The sequence below is a fragment of the Mizuhopecten yessoensis genome, unplaced genomic scaffold, assembly GCF_002113885.1.
Source record: "Mizuhopecten yessoensis strain PY_sf001 unplaced genomic scaffold, ASM211388v2 scaffold10565, whole genome shotgun sequence".
In the NCBI taxonomy this organism is placed as follows: Eukaryota; Metazoa; Mollusca; class Bivalvia; order Pectinida; family Pectinidae; genus Mizuhopecten; species Mizuhopecten yessoensis.
The window spans coordinates 71,571-87,844 of NW_018408610.1; the positions used below are offsets into that span (position 1 = coordinate 71,571).

Genomic DNA, 16,274 nt, shown 5'->3' on the forward strand with positions numbered 1-16,274 from the left:
CCGGTTACTCCAGGTTATATAGTAGAGAAGATATAACAGTCTAGTGCCCCCCGCTGCCATGTGAAATTAGTATTAGTGTTCTATAAAAAGTTACTACCACTTTGATCTTGATACCCTGAAACATGCACACACACAAGGTACTACACTTAAAGTTGATAAGTTTTTGATACAGATTTTTCTTCACTATCTGAACATTTATTTCAAAAGTTAAATTGGTTGCCTCTTCCCAAAAGAGTGGCATATAATGAATGTATATTAATGTACAAGGCTATCAATGATTTTACCCCTGCATATCTCAAAACACACACTTTAGTCCAGGAAAGTCACAACAGAAACACACGAACCGCAACAGCAGGAAATTACCGTATACCAAAACACAAAACAGAACTTTTCAAGCGGTCATTTTTACATCAAGGACCACATCTTTGGAACAGCCTATCCACCCCAACCAAATCCTCCAAATCACTTGCAGTATTTAAAACCAACTGCAGAAACGATTTTAAACTACTAGTATAAAGCAAAAAAACACTCTGTTCCGGCCTGATCTGGAAATTACGACTTTCCCAATAAGCAATATACTAATTTTGTAATTATGTTTCAGCAGCGTGTGCTACTATAACAGTATGGTAGACATATGTGTTGTAATGAAATGCAGTAATATAATTAATTACTCAATTGAAAAGCAGTATAGCTTTATATATGTATACAATATATCTTTATAATGTATGTGTTTTGCATTATCTCTTATATTTGTAACGTATTATCCATGTTGTACATACTTGTATATATGTTCTCGGCCATGTGTGAGAAGAGTCTGTGACTCAACATGTTATTATCGAGTATAAATAAAGTCGATTATTATTACAGGCTAACCGGTTATAAGATTTATATAGATATATTTTAAATGCTGCCGTGACTATTCTCAATAATTATGTTTATTGAAGATTTAAAAGAAACTGTGGTTAGGTATACATGTAGCAAACACTAGTGAAAGCAAGTTTTTTTTATAAAAGCACTGGATAAATTCTTGAGTGTAATCAGCCCAACATAACTCAAAGTATAAGTAGTGCATTTTTTAAACTGATTTTATATTCATATAGTAACAGTTATAGAGACCTAACCCCCGGGCCTGGAAAGTTATCCCAAGCAGGCATTTTCTTTGAGGAAGCACTGTATAAAGTCCAGAATGTAATCAGCCCAAGAGAAATCAAGATATTGTACATTAGTGCATTAAACAGATTTCTATTTATAGTGACACATTGACCTTTGATCCCTGGACCTGAAAAGTTATCCCAAGCAGGCACTTTCTTCCAGGAATGACTCAATAAAATCTGAGTGTAATCAGTCAAACAGAATTCGAAATACAGTGCACAAACTGATGTTCTATTTATAGTATTTGACCTTGACCTTTGATATCAAAGGCTGAAAGGCTATCCAAAAGCTTAAGCAAACATTTTCTTACACTGGATAATGTCTGAGTGCATACGGCCCAAAAGTGCTCCAAATATTGTGCATGAAATGTGTTTCTATTTATAGTAACATTAACCTTGAACTTTGACATCGATGCCTCAAAAGCTAAAATGGGTAAACAATAAGCAATGGGGGCAGAATATCTATTTTGGTCTGTTCAATGTCCCCCAAATAGTAGACATGAAAGAAAATCCCCGATTCTTCAGAGGGCCAACTTATTATATAATTATATGTTTCGCATGTCTGAAATTGTCTGACATTGTCAGTATGGTAAGTTTTAAGCAAAACTTCAAAACTATCTAAAATTTCCGGATATTTTTTTAACGGGAAGAAAATCTATATTTTAAAGAAAGTGGTAGCTATGGGAGCACCCTATATATGTTATAAACATAAAAATATTGGTACTTTGGAAAACAATAAGCAAATTTCGCTAAACCACCAATTCTCAAAACATCACCTAAACACGACATATTTTATCTAAAAGGAAACTTGGAACTTATAGAAGTATCAAACTATATCCGATATATAACAGAAAGGAATGTGAGGAAATCATGTGAGAGACACAACTCACAGAAATAATATCAAAAGGAAGACAATCAATCATAACTGCACAAATACATAGCAAGCGTTCCTAGTTTAAAACAAAGAGTATGAGTATTACTTGATTTTTTTTTTAAATTATATAAAAAAAAATTATCAGAGACACCATCTAAATGAAAATTTATTGATTGATATAACAGTCGAGATGCATTTAAAATCCTCCCCACATGGACAGTAAAACAAACAAAGTAAAATGTTCAAACCTGGCCTGCATGGTGTAAAGTTTCACCTTTTGGCCTTTTGTAACTTTAAGCTTTCTTGGTGAATTTTGTGCATTTTTAAATATCTCCCATTCTCATCAGATGTATATGAAGTGCATAACAAATGTAAAAATAACAAGAGGGCCGGCTCGCTCACCTGAATATGTTTAAAATAATTGGTATGAAGTAGGTGCTGTAAGTACATATGAACTTTCAGAAAGATCCATCCAGTACTTGAGATATAGCGACAACAAACTTCAAACATAGCCCTGCACCCATATGCAACCTAGGGGGTCATACCCGCCAATTATAAAAAAATGAGTCCCCTTGACCCAAGGATGCTCCAGATTAAATAAGGATAAAATCCCATAATCCCGATGGTCGAAGAAGGATTTTAAAGGTTTTACCTCTATTTTTCCAAATTGGCCCTGCCCTTCTGCCCCCCTGGGAGACCACACCCACTGCCTAAACAAAATTGAGTCCCCTTGGCCCATTGATGCTCCAGACTAAATTGGGATAATATCCCTTTATCCCTATGGTAGAAGAAGGATTATAAAGGTTTTACCTATATTTCCCCTATTGGGCCCCGCCCCTCAGGTCCCAGGGGGGCCACACCCACCGTTTATACACAATTAGTTTCTCTTTACCAAAGGATGCTCCACACCAAATATGGATCAAATCCTTTCAATCCTACAGATGAAGAATTTTAAAGAATAATTTGCTATGTTTCCCCTATTGGGCCCCGCCTTTCAGGCCCCTGGAGGCCTCACCCACGGTTAATACAAAATTGGTTCCCCTTCACCCAAGGATGCTTCAGACCAAATATGGAACAAATCCTTTCATTCCTACAGAATAAGAAGGATTTTGAAGAATTTGCTATATTTCCCCTATTGGGCCCCAGCCCTCAGGCCCCTTGGGGGCCAGACCCACCGTTTATACAAAATTGGTTCCCCTTCACCCAAGGATGCTTCAGACTAAATATTGAACAAATCCTTTCATTCCAACAGAATAAGAAGGATTTTAAATAATTTGCTAAATTGCCCCTATTGGGCCCCGCCCCTTAGACCCCAGGGGGCCAGACCCACCGTTTATACAAAATTGGTTCCCCTTAACCCAAGGATGCTCCACTACAATGATGGACCAAATTCTTTTATTCCTACGAAAAAAGAAGGATTTTAAAGAATAATTTGCTATGGTTCCCCTATTTGGCCCCGCCCCTCAGGCCCCTGGGTGGCCACTCCCATGGTTTATATAAAATGGTTCCCCTTCTCCCAAGAATGCTTCAGACCAAATACGGAACAGATCCTTTCATTCCTACAGAAGAAGAAGGATTTTAAAGAATTTGCTATATTTCCCCTTTTAGGCCCCGCTCCTCAGCCCCCAGGGGGCCAGACCCACCGTTTCTACAAAGTTTGAAGATGGTGAGATAACAAGGTTCGATCGTAAAATAAGATGTGTCTTCAGTAGTATGCTCCAGTGAAATTACACTATAAAGTCAGCATCAGTCCTGCGCTATCACAAGGAGACAAACATGAACATACCACAGACTCCTAAAAACACAAATTAATTATGCACAAACTCACCACACGCATGCATCTAGCAAATGGAGGAGGTCGTCCTTAAATGACCATGTATAGCTGTTGATAGGACGTACATTAAACAATACTAAATCAAACCTGAAGTTTATTGGGACATAAAGATCTTATTTATTTGGATAATTTCATGGAAATGATGACTTGTAATTTTAAACAAATGATTTGTTAATTTCAGCTTGCATGCACTGTATGAATGCTATTTTAATAACAGTGTACCCATATGAATCCATGATTGTGGTGAAGTGGTGCTATATTTGAATTTAATACATTTGATGCTCTATTACCTGACCTGGAACGCATTCGTAGCCATACCGAGAAAATACAATACTGTGGTATAACTGTGTATATATAGTGTGTACATAGTTTAAGCGTCTGCGAGACCAGCTGTTCTAACTTACATACGTCCAGGTGACGAGAAAGAACATGATAGGAATGATTTTTACTTTAGACACGAGCTGTAGGCAATTCACACTTTTCAATTCGTACTATTTTTTTCTTTAGATAACGACGCTTTAACTTGTAAGCGAAAAATACATCACTGGCGTCACGAGCATCATCAGTACTAAAAACGTCTTTTAATATTAATGGGTACCAAACCCTTGCTCCAGGTTTCAAATAAATGCTATGTCCCAATCACCTGTAGTAGAACCTGCCCTCTGGACTGGTTTTTAAGTAAGTTGTTTTAGTGCCAAATTTTGTACAGCATGATTTTTTTGCCTCTTTAATTTAATTCTTCCAACATAGGTTTTTTGTGATTGAAATTTGTTTGCCCTTTACACTGTTACAATGTTTTACCGTTTATATATATATATATATATGTTTGTCGAAATACAAGCTCCTGAGAGCTTATGTTAAGTTCCCCAAGGTCATCCATTCTCCTTTAAGCCTAGTGTATTGTTTATGCCCTTCCGCCTTAGAGATCGAGAAGTTGTAGGACATGTATTAAAAAGTTACATAATAGTTCTAAGTATGTCTGTAGAATTCGAATAACAAACTAGCCTGATATTTGGCCAGCCCAAAATTGGATGATGTCCAGTATTTTGGTAGCCCAATATTGAATAAGTACACTGTAACCAACTTAACGTTTCATTACTTCTCTCATAATCTTTTTTGCAAGGTTTGGTTTCTTTTAAGAAATATTTTTTAAAGCTACAATAAAGTCAGCGAAAAAAATTCCGATTTTTAGTTTGTATTTTTAAAACAACACCATAATATACTTAAAAAAAGTGGTTCCTTTATTAGAATGACAATATAGATATGTCCACGTAAACATAACAATGAAATGTTTCGATTTTCTACCTGCAGTTTCGTGTTTTTGAAAGTGTGTGTGTCTGAAAATGTGTTTCGACTTGTTTGTCGAGTCATAATCTTAATATCATTTGTGTGTGTCTTTTGATTGCGAATTTTTCATCTCTTAGGTTCTCTTTCGAGTTTCTATTTCCTGATTTCAAACTGTGGCATTTAAGTGTCTTGGTTACTGAATACATGCCCATGGTATCTTTTTTGACCAAAAAACACAACTTCGTAGTTATTAGGCTTACACAAATATGTGTATGTTTCATGTACCTAAAGAAACCCTAGTTTTAACTTCTGACACTAGCAACTTTGTCTTTCTCGATTTCACTCCAAATATTGTTTAAATAACTTGTCTACCGATGCAAACGAATCGATTGACAAGAAAACAAACAATGCAACTCCATATATATCATGTCCATTTCATAACCAGGTATCCAATTCCAATCTAAATCCCATTTTATTGTTCAAAATACCTAAAATATGTTTTGTGAATTCTTGAAAGGACCCCCCTCGGGAGGCCTCTCAAAAAAGAAACATTATCGACCGACCTTCCCTATTCTCCTAGCCATGTTGCATGTTACTTTCCATTTTATTGTTTACAGTAGAAAAGGAGTCACGTTCAGTGCAAAAACACGCCTTCGTTTTAAGAAGCTATGGATATTACACAACTTATCAACTCCCTTTTCCTCATCTGTAGTATTCTTATCTTCTTATTAAACATGAACATAATGCATGCCGAATTATGCCTCCAAAATATATTCGACAAAAACATTCAAGTCCCCCAACAAAAAGGCCTTATAAAATTAATCTATTTACTTCAAGTTACGTCGTCATTTAAATGTATTTTAAAACGTCGTACCTCCGCTAAGTATACCTTGGACCGTGATCATGTTGAAGCATGATATTTAAATTCAACATTTTCACTATGCTTAGTACAGGTAGAATAATTTATTGGGTTTGGGAGTGTACCCGACAAGTGACATAAAGGAAATACCTGGTTGTAGTTATCGATTCAAAGGGTCTATTTAGTCAAACGACACCCTAGAAACCGAGTAGATACTGAACGTACATATATTCTAACGAAAGGTTACGTAGTTGATAATGATATCACCTGCATCAAACATCAAGTGTGGTGATGCAAATAGCTACGACCGAAATAGCGCAACATCCGGGCTTTTCAGTGAGAAGTAAACATGTACAGTCCATCGCTGTCTAACGACAACGCAGTGTCAGTGAGTCTGAGTTCACACATACACAATACATCGCAAGTGAAAATTATAAGTAACATGATATATACATTTTATGAAACATGAAACCTGTCGGTTGCATCACAAGTGTCCTTATTCTGATCGAAAATCTATTGTATGAATGATATACTTACGACACTTAATTGCTAAATTGTATAATTTAACATTGTTACAAAACATATGCACATAACTTCAAGCAGTATAATGTTGGTTACGAGGCTCTAACAAATATAAGCTTGGAAAACATAGTGAATACACTATTTCATATATTATAACAACTCTTAAATGTTGTCCTTACTTCCAAACTCATATCTCATATTTAAACATTTTATGTTTCATACTTAAAATAATCAATTTTGAAATTTCAAAATAACAACATACTATATTATATATATATATATATATATTTATATATTCATTGTTACCTTTAGGAGAGAACTAACATATGCTATGCTTGTTGTTCAATCCATTTTCTAAATAAAATAAAATTTGTTGAAATGAAATATGCATTATGTCTCTCTGGTCTCACATACAAAAGAGAGTACAGATCGACCAAGGCACCTGGAAATGCGAAAAGTTTGTCACGGTTACCAATGCAAGTTGACGTGGTTATGAATCACATTGATGACGCAGATGATGAGGCTGTGAACTCTTTACGTGTAAACCAGCTGGAGAAGTTGCCAGTTACCTAGGCACAGATACAAAGGGAGTTAAAAGCTCCTTATCCCCTCATGGCAACTGTACTGCAGTCAGTGATGGATGGCTGGGATAAAGAAGTATCCGACCCAAAACTGAAACCATACTTTGTGAGGAAAACAAAACTCTCTGCACATCAAGGACGTCTCTTATGGGGAACGCAAGTAATACTACCACCCAAACTAAAAGCTGGCATCCTGGAGGAAATACACAAAGGCCATATTGGGGTCGTAAAAAGGAAGTCAGTTGCCCGCAGTTATGTTTGGTGGCCAAACAGAGACAATGACATTGAACAGATGTGCAAAGCCTGCACAGGATGCCAGAGTGTGAAGGTGGCACCACCTGCGGCTCCACTCAACCCGTGGGAGTGGCCCACACAACCCTGGTATAGAATACATATTGACTTTGCGCGTCCGTTTCTCGACACCATGTTCCTAATTGTTGTCGACGCATGCTCTTTGTCAGAATCAGCCTTGTTGGAAGAGGGTATCATAATATTGTATATCGGGTTCCCATCCTGCCCCAGGGTCTAAGGCAGGGTTAAAAAGGAAAATACTAGAATCAAAGTTTCTTCATGGATGGAAAGAGAACCACGGACTGCAAATTTCAGTTCCCCAAGGTCATCCATTCTCCTTTAAGCCTAGTGTATTGTTTATGCCCTTCCGACTTAGAGATCGAGAAGTTGTAGGACATGTATTAAAAAGTTGCATACTAGTTCTAAGTATGTCAGTAGAATTCGAATAACAAACTAGCCTGATATTTGGCCAGCCCAGAATTGGATGATGTCCAGTATTTTGGTAGCCCAACATTGAATAAGTACACTGTAACCAACTTAACGTTTCATTACTTCTCTCATAATCTTTTTTGGAAGTGTTTTTTTTTTAAGAAATATTTTTTAAAGCTACAATAAAGTCAGCGAAAACATTTCCGATTCTTAGTTTGTATTTTTAAAACAACACCATAATATACTTAAAAAAGTGGTTCCTTTATTAGAATGACAATATAGATATGTCCACGTAAACATAACAAAGAAATGTTTCGATTTTCTACCTGCAGTTTCGTGTTTTTGAAAGTGTGTGTGTCTGAAAATGTGTTTCTACATGTTTGTCGAGTTATAATCTTAAAATCATTTGTGTGTGCCTTTTGATTGCGAATTTTTCATTTCTTAGGTTCTCTTTCGAGTTTCTATTTCCTGATTTCAAACTGTGGCATTTAAGTGTCTTGGTTACTGAATACATGCCCATGATATCTTTTTTGACCAAAAAACACAACTTCGTAGTTATTAGGCCGACACAAATATGTGTATGTTTCATGTACCTAAAGCAACCCGAGTTTTTACTTCTGACACTAGCAACTTTGTCTTTCGCGATTTCACTCCAAATATTGTTTGAATAACTTGTCTACCGATGCAAACGAATCGATTGACAAGAAACAAACAATGCAACTCCATATATATCATGTCCATTTCATAACCAGGTATCCAATTCCAATCTAAATCCCATTTTATTGTTCAAAATACCTAAAATATGTTTTGTGAATTCTTGAAAGGACCCCCCTCGGGAGGCCTCTCAAAAAAGAAACATTATCGACCGACCTTCCCTATTCTCCTAGCCATGTTGCATGTTACTTTCCATTTTATTGTTTACAGTGGAAAAGGAGTCACGTTCAGTGCAAAACCACGCCTTCGTTTTAAGAAGCTATGGATATTACACAACTTATCAACTCCTTTTTCCTCACCTGTAGTATTCGTATCTTCTTATGAAACATGGACATAATGCATGCCGAATTATGCCTCCAAAATATATTCGACAAAAAGGCCTTATAAAATTAATCTATTTACTTCAAGTTACGTCGTCATTTAAATGTATTTTAAAACGTCGTACCTCCGCTAAGTATACCTTGGACCGTGATCATGTTGGAGCATGATATTTAAATTCAACATTTTCAATATGCTTAGTACAGGTAGAATAATTTATTGGGTTTGGGAGTGTACCCGACAAGTGACATAAAGGAAATACCTGGTTGTAGTTATCGATTCAAAGGGTCTATTTAGTCAAACGACACCCTAAAAATCAAGTAGATTCTGACAGTACATATACTCTAACGAAATTTTACGTAGATGATAATGATATCACCTGCATCAAACGTCAAGTGTGGTGATGCAAATAGCTACGACCGAAATAGCGCAACATTCGCGCTTTTTCAGTGAGAAGTAAAAATGTACAGATCATCGCTGTCGAACGACAACGCAGTGCCAGTGAGTCTGATTTCACACATACACAATACATCGTAAGTGAAAATAATAAGTAACATGATACCCGCAGGGTGAATTTCATACCGCGTATTTTTATTTTCATGTTGCTTGTTCTTTGGGTCTGTAGGTCTATTCTTATTACATCCCTAGGTCACCTGAGCTTAGCGCAAGTGACTTATTGCTATCTGTCTTCTTCTGTCATCGTGCGTCGTCCGTCCTGCGTTAACATTTTACATTTTCAACTTAAACTGAAATACTATCGAAGGGATTTCAATTATTTTTCCTGAGAATATTACTGACCATCTACCTGACAAATTTTTATTTTTATTTTGGGTAGCTCAGAACTCCAATATGACCGCCAATGCCGCCATTAAAAATGAATTTACTTTGTTTTTCAAACTTAAGGTCAAGTTTCAATGGGCCTATTTAACTGAAACATTTTAGGAATGAACGACTCATGGTCCTGACAAATTGTTGTTATTTTTCGGGTCGGTCAGAAATACAATATTGCCGCTAATGCCGCCATTAAATAACTATTTCAAACTTATAGACAGGTTATAATGGGCCGATTTAACTAAACTCTAGTAGGAATGAACACGGTTTGGTTATTCTTCGGGTCGATGAGAAACCCAATATGGCCGCCACGGCTACCATTTTGAAAAAAACTATTTGCTATATCAAGGTCACCGTTACTATTTATAGAATATTGTTAAACAGTTACATACATTTTTTGTGGTAAGGGCATTCATGTGTTACCCACTTTTCTTGTTTTAACTTTGTAGTGATAATTAACTGATGGACCTCGCACTTATGAAATACTTTTTTAGTATGACAAATATTGTACTATTCGCCTTTGACGTCATTATGGCAACAAAATACTGTAGGACTCATGTGATCGTTAATGCCCATGGGCCTCTTGTTCCATTGTATCATTTGTATGCAATTGATACGTTAAAACTAGTTACAAACTTTTAACCTTTCTACACAAATCTTTTAAACTGTCTATAAAAAACCGATTGCCCTGCAGGTAGGGCGTACGAGTTATACCTCCTACCCCATTGCATGCTCGTAAGAGGAGACTACATTTGGGATATTATCTTTTCTTTTCTTTATTAACAACTTTCTTCTAACTAATGTCTCCTTTTGACAATGCCTCACTTTTGGTGCCTTTACTTACTTACTTACTAGTCCTTATTATGCCCGGATGCACATACAAGTAGGGCAAAGACTAGTTTCTTCCACTTCTCTCTATTCTGTGCTGTCTTTTCAATGATGCCCCAGCTGATTCCTTGCTCTTTCATTTCAGCTTAAACTGTTCTTCTCCTTGTTGTTTTTGGGCGTCCTTGTTTTCTTTTTCCCTCTGGTGTCCATCTTAGGGCAACTCTAGTCATGTCCTCAGGTGGTCTACGCAGAACATGGCCAATCCATCTCCATCGCTTTTGTTTCAATAGTGTCTCCATGTTGCTAGATCCTGTTGTTTTATGGAGGTTTCTGTTCGTGATTTTACACGGCCAAAAAATCCTCATGATCTTTCTGAGGCATCCATTATGGAAACTGGAGAGCTTGTTGATGTCTTTTTTCTGTCATTCTCCAGCATTCAGCCCCATATAGGAGAACTGATAGTTCACAGCTGTTGTGTAGTCTAACTTTGGTGTTCTTGCTGATGTTACTAGACTTCCATATGTTACGTAACTTATTCTTGCTCTAATGTCTTTGTCTGCTCCCCCATCTGATGTAACTATGCTTCCCGGGTAGGTGAATTTGGAGGTGCATTCCGGATTTGCCTCATTCAAGGCAATTTCAGGAGGCTCTGAGATGTTAAGAGCCATGACTTCTGATTTCTTTATATTGATGTTCAGTCCAACCGTACTTGCATTATCTTGCAACTTTGTGGTTTTGTCTTGCATATGTGTCTCAAGATGTGACAGTAAGACCAGATCGTCTGCATAGTCGAGGTCCTCTAGATATGTAAATAGATTCCATCTGATGCCTGTGTTATTACGGCTTAAGGTTGATTCCATTACCCAATCGACGGCAATTATAAAGAGAAGTGATGACATGACACAGCCTAGTCTAACTCCGGATTTTACATGAAAACGTGTGTCTGGTAAAGTACCTACAGTGCATTTGAAGTCTGTATAAAACATTTGTATAAGTTGTACTATTTTTGTTGGTATTCCAAAGCTTCGTAAGATCTTCCATAAGCTGTCCCGGTGTAAACTGTCAAACGCTTTTTCGAAATCTATGAAGTTAATTATAAGTTGTCTCTGCCATTCTGTGCACTGCTCAATGATATTTCTTAATACCAAAATATGGACACATCAGCTCTTTCCTTTTCTAAATCCTGCTTGCTCTTTCCTTAGTTTGTTGTCAATTGCGGCTTTAATCTTGTCTATAATTTTTTTTTGTAAATATTTTACTTGGAATTGGTAAAAGGGTGATACCTCTCCAGTTGTTGCAGTTTGTGAGATCTCCTTTCTTGGGTACTTTTATGAGGTTTCCTTCTAACCAGTTTTTAGGTATCTTGTAATATTGCCAAATCTTTTCAAATCCTGGATGTATAATGTTTGCTGTTGCGGTTGGATCTACTTTAAATATTTCTGCTGACAGCTTATCATTTCCAGGGGCTTTGTTGTTCTTAAGGTTCTTTACAGCTCTTTCTATCTCAGATTTAGATGGAATTTTTGTGTTTATCTCAAGATCTTGTTCTGCACTTGCTATATTTACTCCTATTTCTGGTTCTGGCCTGTTTGACACTTCTTTGAAATGTTTTTTCCATCTACTTGCTTGCTCTGTTTCAGATGCTATTTGTCTACCTTGATTGTCTTTCCCTGGCATTTTTTGTATTTCTTTTGTAACCACATAACTTCTTTGTGATCTGATATATACATCACCAACTCTTTGTTCTGAAGCAGCTTTTTCAGTCTCTAATGCCATCCCTTCAATGAAGTCTTTTCTGTCTTTCCTAGTGGCTTTCTTTACTTCTTTGTTTCAGTTGGAGTATTGTCCCATCAATCTTTGTTTTAGTCTGTCTGAATGTGTATGACATGTCTTTTTCTTTAGCTCTTTCCTGTTGTAAATAAGTGCCCAATTCCCTGGTTTTATCCATTTTTTGTGTACTTGCCTTTTAAACACTAATATTTTTTCACTGGTCTTTTCAAACATTTCCTCCACTTCTAGCCATTGTTTGTCTATTGTTTCACTTTCTTCAATGTTTGTTTGATGTTCTAGGAGTTGAAAGCGGTTCTTCAGTTCTAGTTTGAAGTCATGCTGAGTCTTTACATCTCTAAGTTTCCCTGTGTCAAATCTCTGTATTATGCAAGTTGTTGATGATCTGAATAGTTTAAGCCCGATGCTAGCTGTGACAAGATGGTGGTCACTTCCTACATTTGGCGCCTTTAGTTGAGCGTTTTCCCTGTGAGGAAGTGAGGAAAGCTCTGGGTTCTGTCCCCTGGCCGAGACATACCAGAGTCTGTAAAAATGGTAGTTTCTACTCCTGCTTAACGCTCAGCAATTTAGGAGTTGGACGACTGATTCGCACTTTGTCAGTAAAATGTGATCGGGTGGGGTGTCCTGCTGGGTGTCTTCGGCAATATGTTCAGTGATGTAACACCATAAAGTCGGCATCAGTTCCACGTTATCACAAGGAGACATATCGCAGCTTCTCAAAACACACACGCAAACACTACACGCATGCATGATACATACAGGGGAGACCGTCGTTAAATGACCATAGCGGTTAATAGGACGTTAAACAATAATAAACCAAACCAAATCTGCAACACAGGGTGTCGAGAGATGCAGTTTAATAAAAATATGGGCGCGTTTGCTGGTCACTATTGTTATTTCATGTGGGAATATTTTGTTTATTCTTGTGTTATCTATTATGTCGAGTCATTTTAATTTTTTTAAGGAACAATGTCGATCCTGTATTCCATTGAATTCTATTGGATGTCTAATATATAGTTGTGGGATCGAAGAACGTTACACGATTTACGGTGTGCGCACGATGTGTGCACGAAGTGCGAACGATAAAAAAAATGGACGATCATTGCTTGCGCACATTTGTGTGGACGATCGACGAACGTTGTGCGATAACAATCGTGGTTGATGTAAATTGAGAACAATATATATGGTTTGGTGTTTAAACATATAAACTTGATTTTTTAGTATGTTTCCCTATTCTAGCTTCATCAACCAGCTTATCTCTCTGTCTATACTTTCTTAAATTAGAAATGGCGTTTTCGGTGTTTTTTAAACGACCTTAATCGACACATGTAAAATTACAAGACAGGTAAACATAGCCACTTTGTACATGGACCGTAGTTTTTCCCCGCCCGGGGCACTTACGTGACTCGTCAAAATGTGAAAACCTGGTGAATGGTAGCCTTAGATTGATACGAATGTAAATAACAAATACTAAACGCCAGTTGTGTTTTCTTAACGGTATATGGTATCGGATATCAGCTCTACCCGTCAGGCACTGGCCAGGTAAAACTCATCAAATTATTATTACCTGTTCTGCTACCTAGCTAGGAGCCAAATCCATTCTTGACAGTCCAACGGTCATTGTTATACTGTCTTACATGCGTTATAAAATTGTACATAATCTTAGTTATTGTGATGAGAAATTACAATAATAAATATATTGTACATTATTGCATACGAGCCTTCCGTATTTTTTTCATTAGGTAATATTAATCAACAAATTGTACCAAATCGGCCAGTTGTGCGGAGAGGAGTGCACAACGGGGCGAACGATTGTTAAATCGCCCAGTTGTGCGCACCATGTGTGGACAATGTGCGGACGGTGTGTGAACGATGTATGCACGGTATTTTTGGTGCGTTGTGCGGTCACACAACTGTAGTTTAAGCAATATGTAATATATCATATAAGACACGTACTTTATAATGTAACTGAGGTACTATGTAAGATATCTTATATTATTTATAAGACATCGAAAATACAACAGACAAATTTTATATAATACTGTGTAAAATGAAGTAGCTATTTTTAGGTCACCCGAGACAAAGTCTCCGGTGACCTATTGCGATCGCCTTTTGTCCGTCGTCGTCCTTCGTACGTCGTGCGTCCGTAAACAATTCAAATTTTTGATTTCTTTTCCAAAACCCCTAAATTCAATTTCAATGACATTTTGCAGAAACCTTCCATGGCCAAAGATCAACAAAAAGTGTGAATTACATGGTCACTAGCCCCCAGGGGCCTGAGGGGCGGGGTCAAAAAGGGTCAAATTGACTAAAAAATCTTCTGGTGTATGGTAGAATCAAATACTCTTCAAAGATGGAATGGACTTAAAGTGCTTTACCAAAAGAGGGCATTTCATGACCCTTGTGTCTCACGTTTTCCCCTGGGGTGAGGGTAAACTTTACTATAGTTTATATAGGGATATCACATTTTTTAACCAACATTTGTTTAATTTCCATTGGAAGTAATTCAATTTTGGTTAGCATTATCAGTATTAGATAGCAGTTTGTTTGTATGCACATATCAGCCCTTACTGACCCCCTGGGGCTGATGGTTGGGGCCAAAACTTGTCAAATTGACTGAAATTTCTAAATCTTCTTCTCAAGACCCAGATATGGTAGAATCAAATACTCTTCAAAGACGGAAAAGAACTCTTTGGATATTTCAACTATTATTTGAGCTAGCCCTATCCCGAAGGGCTGTAGGGCGGGGCCCAAAGGAGTCAGTGTGCTAAAATTTCTTAATTTTCATTGTTTAGAATTAGAGGTGATAATTTCAAATACTTTTCAGTCTTAAATCTTTATGTAAGATATGGAATAAGGTGGTTTTATTGGTTTTTTTTTGTTATTTTGAAAAATATTTCTGTTCATGTTTTAAAAACAAAAATCATCTCTCTGTATAAATCTATCAGAACTCAGGTGACCGTTAAGGCCCATGGGCCTCTTGTCTATCTTGCTCCGAATATAAGGATTTCTGTGATAGATGTCAATTGCTAATGAGCAAACTTACAACACAGGGTGTCGAGAGATGCAGTTTAATAAAAATATGGGCATGTTTGCTGGTCACTATTGTTATTTCATGTGGGAATATTTTGTTTATTCTTGTGTGATAGTTAATTAGAAAAAAATTGTATTAATGTGCATTGTAGTTCCGTTGTCACTACCCCGTTTCTCGATATGAGGTCATTTCGTTACACATGCACTAAGGTAGCAGAGTACAGTAGCGTACGTTGGCCATGGGTGATATATTTGTACAATGAATAACCCATGTAATAGTACATGTAACAAAGTTTTTAAAAAATCAGCACTAAAATTGGCATATACATAATGAAGTGTATCAAATGATGAAGCGGACTATGTGGGCTTCAATTTAAAAAAAAAAAAGAAAAAATAGAATTTGGTTTGAGACTACAATTTTGGCCATTTACAAATCTGTGTCTACATAACAAAAGCTAGCTTTTCATGTATTCAGCACATGCGTAAATATTGTGAAAAATCAAGTTGAACGACCTATGCTAAAACGTAAGTATTTCTGTTACCGAGTAGGAGATATTCAATTTAAGACATGTTTTAAGAAAACAAAAACTACTTGCGTGGGTTAAATTTTGGGTAAAAAATCTTTTTTTTTTTGCATTCTTTTGCGGTTTTTGATGTGATAACCATGGTTTCACAAGTCCCAAACCTGGGGAAATCACTTTTAGAAAGATAGAAAAAAACATTCTTCGAAAAAACATGTATTCAAAATGTAGTTTATAAATATATATATGTAGGTGGGTTGTGCAGGATACATCCGCTATCCATGTTGATCTGAGACATGCCCTTTATTTATAGAATCAAGCCATTTCTACTGTACTCTGCTACCTAAGAGTTGTCGATAAAACATAAGTTGTCTACACTGTACCAATCCAGATTATCTGATTGTGTTACTCTT

The 16,274-nt window shown here is 36.7% G+C and overlaps 1 protein-coding gene across 1 annotated transcript in view; it reads left to right on the plus strand.

Moving 5' to 3' along the window:
- The window catches only part of LOC110461109 (dentin sialophosphoprotein-like), a 95,120-nt gene that overhangs the window by 6,454 nt on the left and 72,392 nt on the right, over positions 1–16,274 (plus strand). The window lies entirely within an intron of this gene.